This window comes from Amphiprion ocellaris, chromosome 10 (assembly GCF_022539595.1).
Source record: "Amphiprion ocellaris isolate individual 3 ecotype Okinawa chromosome 10, ASM2253959v1, whole genome shotgun sequence".
Classification (NCBI taxonomy): Eukaryota; Metazoa; Chordata; class Actinopteri; family Pomacentridae; genus Amphiprion; species Amphiprion ocellaris.
Genome location: NC_072775.1, coordinates 25,698,881 through 25,706,197, shown reverse-complemented (window position 1 = coordinate 25,706,197; position 7,317 = coordinate 25,698,881). Strand labels below are relative to the sequence as shown.

The 7,317-nt window shown below is 37.2% G+C and overlaps 1 long non-coding RNA gene across 1 annotated transcript; it reads left to right on the top strand.

The window, feature by feature from the left end:
• Positions 1 to 362: 362 nt before the first annotated feature.
• Positions 363 to 2,731, top strand: LOC129349879 (uncharacterized). The gene is made up of 2 exons (XR_008603060.1): positions 363 to 810; positions 1,945 to 2,731. It is a non-coding gene; the product is annotated as an uncharacterized LOC129349879 (long non-coding RNA).
• The last annotated feature ends 4,586 nt before the right edge of the window (positions 2,732 to 7,317 follow it).

Genomic DNA, 7,317 nt, shown 5'->3' with positions numbered 1-7,317 from the left:
ATTTATCTATCATTGCACAATAACTCTTGATATAGCATGCTGTGAAAGAATGGTCGGCTATGATTAGAGCAGTCTAGGGCAGTTCATTTCAAGCTATTCGCTCACAGTTGTAACTACTTTGACTGCACAGTTTAAAACCTTTCAAGATCAGGAGTAATTTAAAATGAATCAAACCAGGACATTAACTTGAGCAGAAAACACACATAATAAACAAAGTGTTACCTAGACTAATTCAGTTTGCTAGGTGACCAGTTTCTTTACACTGCTCTGTAGGGTTGCCACCCGTCCCTTAAAATACGGAAACGTCCTTTATTTGACAATTAATTGTTGACAAGTTGTTCCGTATTTTCATAAATGCCCCGTACACGTCTGTCACACACTCATCAAAATTGCATAATGAATAAAATAAAACACAAGAAATATTAAGGGCAGCCAATTTCATCTTCGTAGGACCCATGTAGCGAGGACCCGATGCCAGGTCCAGTGGACAGACTTCAGACGTCTCTGTGTGTCCGGTCCTGTCTCTGGTTGTCAGGTTACAGACGCTGCTGCACCCGCACGTTTAAAAATGTCTACACCTGAAACTCCACCACGTCTAAAGAAACAAAAACGTTTGCAAATGTACAGACTGGGTTGGAAGAGTGGAACCCCTGGCAATGGGTACAAGGCAAACTGTGTTTTCTGTTGCTCATGGACTGTCTGAAGTAAGGCAGCATCAGGAGACAAACATGGAGGAAATATGAGAACAGAGAGAACCCAACCAGCAGGTCACAGTTTATCATCATCTAATCATCTCCTGAAGTCGATATGGTAAGTGGACATCATGATGAGATCAGCTATATTTCCTACAGTATATAGCTGTGAATTTACCAGAGGATGCTTATAATAATGCTGATGTTGCCGTACACTCTACACTATTTTAGTGACTCAGTAAATGCCTAAGTTGGTTATTATTTTTTTAATGCTTTTTAGTTTTTAATAAACATTTATTTAATAGCCTATATGTAATCAAACATGGCCTTTGCCTAAAAAGAATAATATTTCATTGCACAAGTAAAAGAATAGTAATTTTTAAAACTGTTCACATTATTATATGTTGCTAAAAAACAAAAAAACACAAACAAAAAACACATCATAGTAATATGTCAAATAAAAAAGCCTATAGTATAGCATGTCGCCCAACAAACGTCATAGTATGGCCTTTGGTCCAGAAAATGTCCATAGTATAGCATGTCATCCAACAAACGTCCATAGTATAGCATGTCATCCAACAAACGTCATAGTATAGCATGTCGCCCAACAAACATCATAGTATAGCATGTCGCTCTAAAATTGTCATAGTTTAGCATGTTGCTCTTAAAATGTCATAGTATAGCATGTCGTCCAACAAATGTCATGGTATAGCATGTTGCTCTTAAAACGTCATACAATAGCATGTTGTCCAAAAAATGTCATAGTATAGCCTTTGGTCCAACAAATGTCATAGTATAACATGTCGCCCAAAAAACGTCATATTATAGCCTTTGGTCTAAAAACATCATAGTATAGCATGTCGCTCAGAAAACGTCATAGAAAAGCCTTTAGTCCACAAAACGTTATGTCCCGGCTGTCTGAAGTAGGTGACGAGCAACACAAAACCAGTACAAACGCTGGTTTCCAGAGGGTTTGACGAGTATTTATTTGAAAGACTAAGTTTACAACAACACAACATGTGAGGGGGTTAAAAGCAAATGGGTGTTAGTAAAATAAAAATAAATAAACAGAACTAAAAGTGAACTTCACGTTGACATTGATGGGCATTCCAACCAGGAACAAAGTAAAAGATAATCAATACGAAAAAAAACTCTTCCTGTTCACCTCTTAAAACCCAAAAACACACCGCAGTAGCACCCTAAACTAAAACTACCAATGGGTTCCCTGTTTTCCTTTCTGAACAATTCAAAGGTCCCTCTCTATCTCCCCACACATCCACCAACCACTGGAACACATCTCCAAAGTTCTGCTGGGCCAGCTCAGCTTCCCCTCAGAAGAAGTGCAACCACCTGCCAGATGAAGGAGCCTTTTGAGAGGCAGCTGGCATCGTGATTGGACTGTACTTTGGTCTGTTCCAATCCAGCTTCAGCTCCAGAGACGGCAGGCAGGGACGAGTCATCGGAGGCCGGGTGGACGAAGGCACGAAGCTGAGTACAATCCAGAAAACAACAGAGGAGTGCAGCGGTCCAGGGCCAGAACAAACAGAGTAGCATTGTATGTCTCTTAGAAAACATCATAGTATAGCCTTTGGTAAGAAAAAACACCATCATATACATCGTATATTGTACAAATAACAAGTCAAAGGAAAGAGACATACATTGTAGAATTGTAGTAATTGTGGGCTGACTGATTTGCTTCAGATGTGTGGCTGTGTTTTATGGTCCTTGTGTCCCACCCCCCCACCTCTCTATCTCTACCCCTCTATCTGTATCCCTCTATCTCTGCCTCTACCCCTCTATCTCTACCTCTCTACCTCTTCTGTCCCTCTCAACCCGCCCGGCCAGCAGGCAGATGGGTCCCCCCACATTAGAGCCGGGTTCTGCTCGAGGTTTTTTTTCCCTGTTAAAAGGGTGTTTTCCTTGCCACTGTCGCCTTTTGGCTTGCTCTGGGGGTCAGGCATATGGGTTCTGTAAAGCGTCTCGAGACAATTTGACTGTAATTGGCGCTATATAAATAAAATTGAATTGAAAAAATTGAATTGAATTATCAGTATTTTTTATTTTTTTTTTAAACTGATTTATGGTAATAAATACATTTAAAAATGGCGCTACTTTTGCTCTGAACCTTTATCTACCTGTGGTCGCTCTGTCTTCTGGAGTGATTTGATTGGTTATACGTCACGAATAAAACTCCTTCAACTTAACATCTGTAAACAAAACAAAAACGTATCAACAAAGTTTTCTGTTAGAGTTTGTGTTCTTCTAAGTTTAACGCCAAGATTTTAAATATTTTCATTTACTGCAAATGAATATCTACTCCAAATGTTTCACTAATAATCATTATCAGCCTTAAAAACCCACAAAACACCCCTCTATACTCAACCACACTTAGTACAGTCCGGTTCCCCCTCCTATAAATCTGCTTGGAATCCTCCACTTCCTGTTTGTCAAAGTGGCCTTCTACCTGGACAGGTTTTGTTGGAGCTCATGCAACAAACATTTTGGGTAACTGCACTTTAATATGGATGGATGACACTGAATTAGAGTCTGTTTTAATGAGACTGAGTTAAGATGTGTAGCTCTGTCATTAAATAGTAAATTATTTCTCAGAATTCACAGAGAAAAGTCTGAAATGTTTGCTAGGTTAGCGTCCCACATGTTCTTTGGCTCAGCTAAAGCTAACTCTCTCCAATTTCTGGATCTCTTGAGTTGCTTGTTGTTAAAATATCTTGCTGTAGGTGCTGAAGCTCAGAAAGTCTGAGATGTTTGTTCAAAATAAGCTCATTGTCAAGTCTTATCTGAACTGTCCTCTTTTGTTTGAACTTTCCCTAAACTTAGGAGTTAATGACAGAGCAGTACATCCAGACTCAGTCTCATTTATGTAGAGATTAAACTTCAGTGTCATTTATTGATGTTAAAGTGCAGTTTTTCAAATGTTTGTTGCACATGCTCCCGACCAAACCAGTCCAGGTGGAACATGATGTGACGAGAAAGCTCCAGAGGATGAATATCACACATTTACGTTGGAAATAAATGTCCTGTCATTAGATATTGTCATGCAAAAGTTGGATTTCCCTTTAATGATGTTCAAATCTTTGTTGAGTGTTTCGTGGATGTTGGTTTCTAAATGTTTTTTGACACTCGGCCCCAAAGATTAAAACCTTTTACGGCTCACAAGCTGCAACAATTCACACATTATCAACTATCTTTCTGACTAAACTAAGATAAAAAGTGAAAAGCTGCCTGATTCCTGCATCATGAATGTAAATCTTTTTGGTTTTTATGACAGTAAACTGAATATATTTGGGTTTGACATTTTGTAAACCAAAACAAGAAATGAATTACTGGAGGAAACAATCAACAGATTAATGGACAAAGAAAATGTGTTTTCCAACATGTATGGCTGAATTACTCCAACATTACAAGATACATACAATTTTAATTCAATTTTATTTATATAATGCCAATTACAGGTCAAATTGTCTCAAGACACTTTATTTTTCCATTTTCTGTCATATTTAAAATATGACAAAGTAAGAAATTTAAACCTCTTGACTAATCCAATTTATTACTTGGTTTTTAAGAGACTAATCGACAACTAAAATAACTTTCTCCACTAAAACTAATAAACATGAGGTCAAATAGAAGGAACAGTTTTAAATACTGCAGTCCCACGATGACAAGAATAAAGTTTCTCAACAAAAACTAAATCTGCTGGTGGATTCCATTAAAGTCCTAATAAATGATAAAGTGTGATACTAAAGGTTTGTGGTGCTAAAAATGTCAACGTAAAGATATGAAGTTGAACATCTGGATGGAGGTTGATAAAAGTTGACCTTCCTTCATTTCTCTGGAGCCGACTCCATGGATTTTATGGATGCTGGTTAAAGACCTGCTCTTCTAGTCGTCTTCCTTCTAGTCGCTGTAAAAAGTCGGTCCTTCCTGGCCGACATCAACACCTCTTCATGACAACTTGTTCTGCCTCCGACCTCGTGGAAACTCCAGAAACTCGGGAAAACCCATGGAGACTCGAACAACTCGTGGAGACTCGAAGAACTCGTCGGGCGGGGGAAGGTGTCGTGGGTGGTGGGGGGGAGGTGGGGAAGTAGAGGGGGGAGGCCGCCACCCACCTCCCCGCCTACTCTCCGCCCAGACTCCACCCAGACTCCGCCTCAGCTCCACCCATGTGGTCACTTCGGAAACTACGATGCCAAAGGGATGACGAAATTACTTCTTTTCATCTGATCTGTAGCTCAGTGAGTTAAAGATTTGCCTGTGGAGCTGCAGGTCGCTGGTTCAAGACCAGACCCTTCTTAAATTTTTTCAAAATCCTGACAAAGACAAACAAAGAAAAATGCCACTGGTGGGTCTTGAACCGGTGACCTTCTGCTTGGTAGTCTGTCTTCTTACTCCCTGAGCTACTCGCTCAGATACTAATTCTTCTTTTTTTTGCGCATTTATCATCTATTTTTTGTCGTGTTCGAGTTTTTTTTTAACTCGTGTCTCGACTCGACCGTTTTTCTCAGGAGGTTGGACTTCAACCTTTGTGCTGGAGGGTGGAACCCTCAGTTCCAAGACTTTCCAAGCCTCCAGACCTCCCGAGTCCTCAGGACCTGAGCTTTCACACAGTCTGAGGGCTGAAATTTTCTAAGTCCCACAGTAGTTCTCTGTTAGATTTGACTTTCAGACAGTCCAAGGACTGATATCTTCTAAGTTCCTGAGTAGTTCTCTGTTAGTTTGAACCTTTAGACAGTCTGAGGACTGAAATTTTAAAAGTTTCTCAGTACTTCTCTGTTAGTTTGAAGTTTATGGTTAACAGAAGCCTTAAAACTTGTGACCATGAGTCTTGATTTCACATTTGGCTCATCCATCTGAGTTCTTCTCAGACCTTCCCCTGTGGGTTTTTTAGAAATACTCAACAAACTTCGATTCTCTTCAGTGAACAGTAAAGTTTGTGGAGATCAGAAGGTAACATTAGTTTGATCAATGCCTTTCAACTACTAGTAGACTTTATCTGGAGGCAGTTTTCTGAAATGAGCTCTTAGTAAATCTTTCCACAATCAAACCAAGAACATAGAAAGAGGAAACAGTTGAAAAAACAACTTTATGTTTTCATTTCAGCCTAGAAAACACTTTAAGACTTTTATCTGTTTTTGCTCTTTTGATCATTTTATTGCTTCTTCTGTTTAATTTGATCTTCTAAAGTTTAACTGGTGTCTTTTCAAATGTTTTGTCTTTAGTTTGATTCTTCTTAAATGTTTAGTTTTGCTCTTTTCTCACCTTTTATTCTTTTCTAATGTCTGATTTGATTTCCTAATGTTTTGTCTTTTTAATGTTTGTTTTTTCAAATGTTTTATCGGCTTGTTTGAAAAATTTCCTTTTCTTTCCCTGTGTTTAATTTTTCGATTAAATCTTTAAGGTTTTTCTTTTTAAATGTTTTACCACCTTTCAATGTTTAATTTTCTTTTTAAATGCTTCATTGTATTTTCTGTTTAATTCCTATTTAAAGTTTTATTGTCTTTAAGATTTAATTTTCCAATTAAACATTTAATTTTTAATTCAATGTTTTGTATTTTTAAAGGTTTAATAATCTAATGTTTTGTATTTTTAAAAAATGTTTAATATTCTTATTTAATTTTATTTTTTAAATGTTTAATTATCTAAAATATTTAATCTTTAATGTTTCATATTTTTGTTTAATAAATTTTGTTTAATTTCATAATTACGTTATGTATCTTCTGTTGAATTATTTAATTAAATATTTTGTCTGTTTAATATAATTTAATTGTATTTAATGTTTAATTTTCTTTTTGAAAGTTTTGTTGTATTAAATGCTTTTTTCCTTTGATTTAATTGCTTTTTTAAAATGTAGTTTATTTCTTTAATCTTTTTTCCTATCAACATTTTAACCTCAACCTTAGAAATGAAACAAACCCTTAAATCACAATGAAAATACTTCTGTTGTCACAATCATGAGTTAGTCAATTATGCAGTTTATCAATTCAGCTTTATTTGTTTAGCACCTTTCACACAGATGACAAAACTAAACAAGCAAAGAGAAAAAACTATGCTAAAACTATGATTAAAACAAAAAACATTTAAAAAAAAAAAGATTTAACATCGTAAAAAAATCTGTTGTGTCCAGGGGATGGAGGGAGTTTATTGAAGTCTTCTTGGGCTCACATGGCAAATCATTTAAAATATAAACTTTATATTCAGTCTAAGGAAACTGGAAACTGTAGAGTGACCGAAGAACCAACAATATCTCCTGTTTTCTCCTTTAATGAGTCGATTCTTGTGCTTTCAGACTAAAGAACTACAGACTCTTCACAACTTGCTCAAAGTCTTGGTACAGGACCTCACCACACGGGTCAAGAAGGTTTCCATCTCATTTCTACTCTGAAGCTCACCTTCTCCTGCTCAAACTGCTGACAAATGTTTCTGCTGCTCTGAAGTCTGGTCTCCAGAACTTCCTAAAAACTCTCAAAGTCTCTTCTGCTGCAGGTTGCTTTGTAGAACTGTTACAGAAAACCTCACTAAACCACATGGAGGGGCCTCAAGACAGTCGTCCAAATGAAACCGTACAAAAACCAAACTAGCACAACCCAAGCGCTAAAGTCTCCTG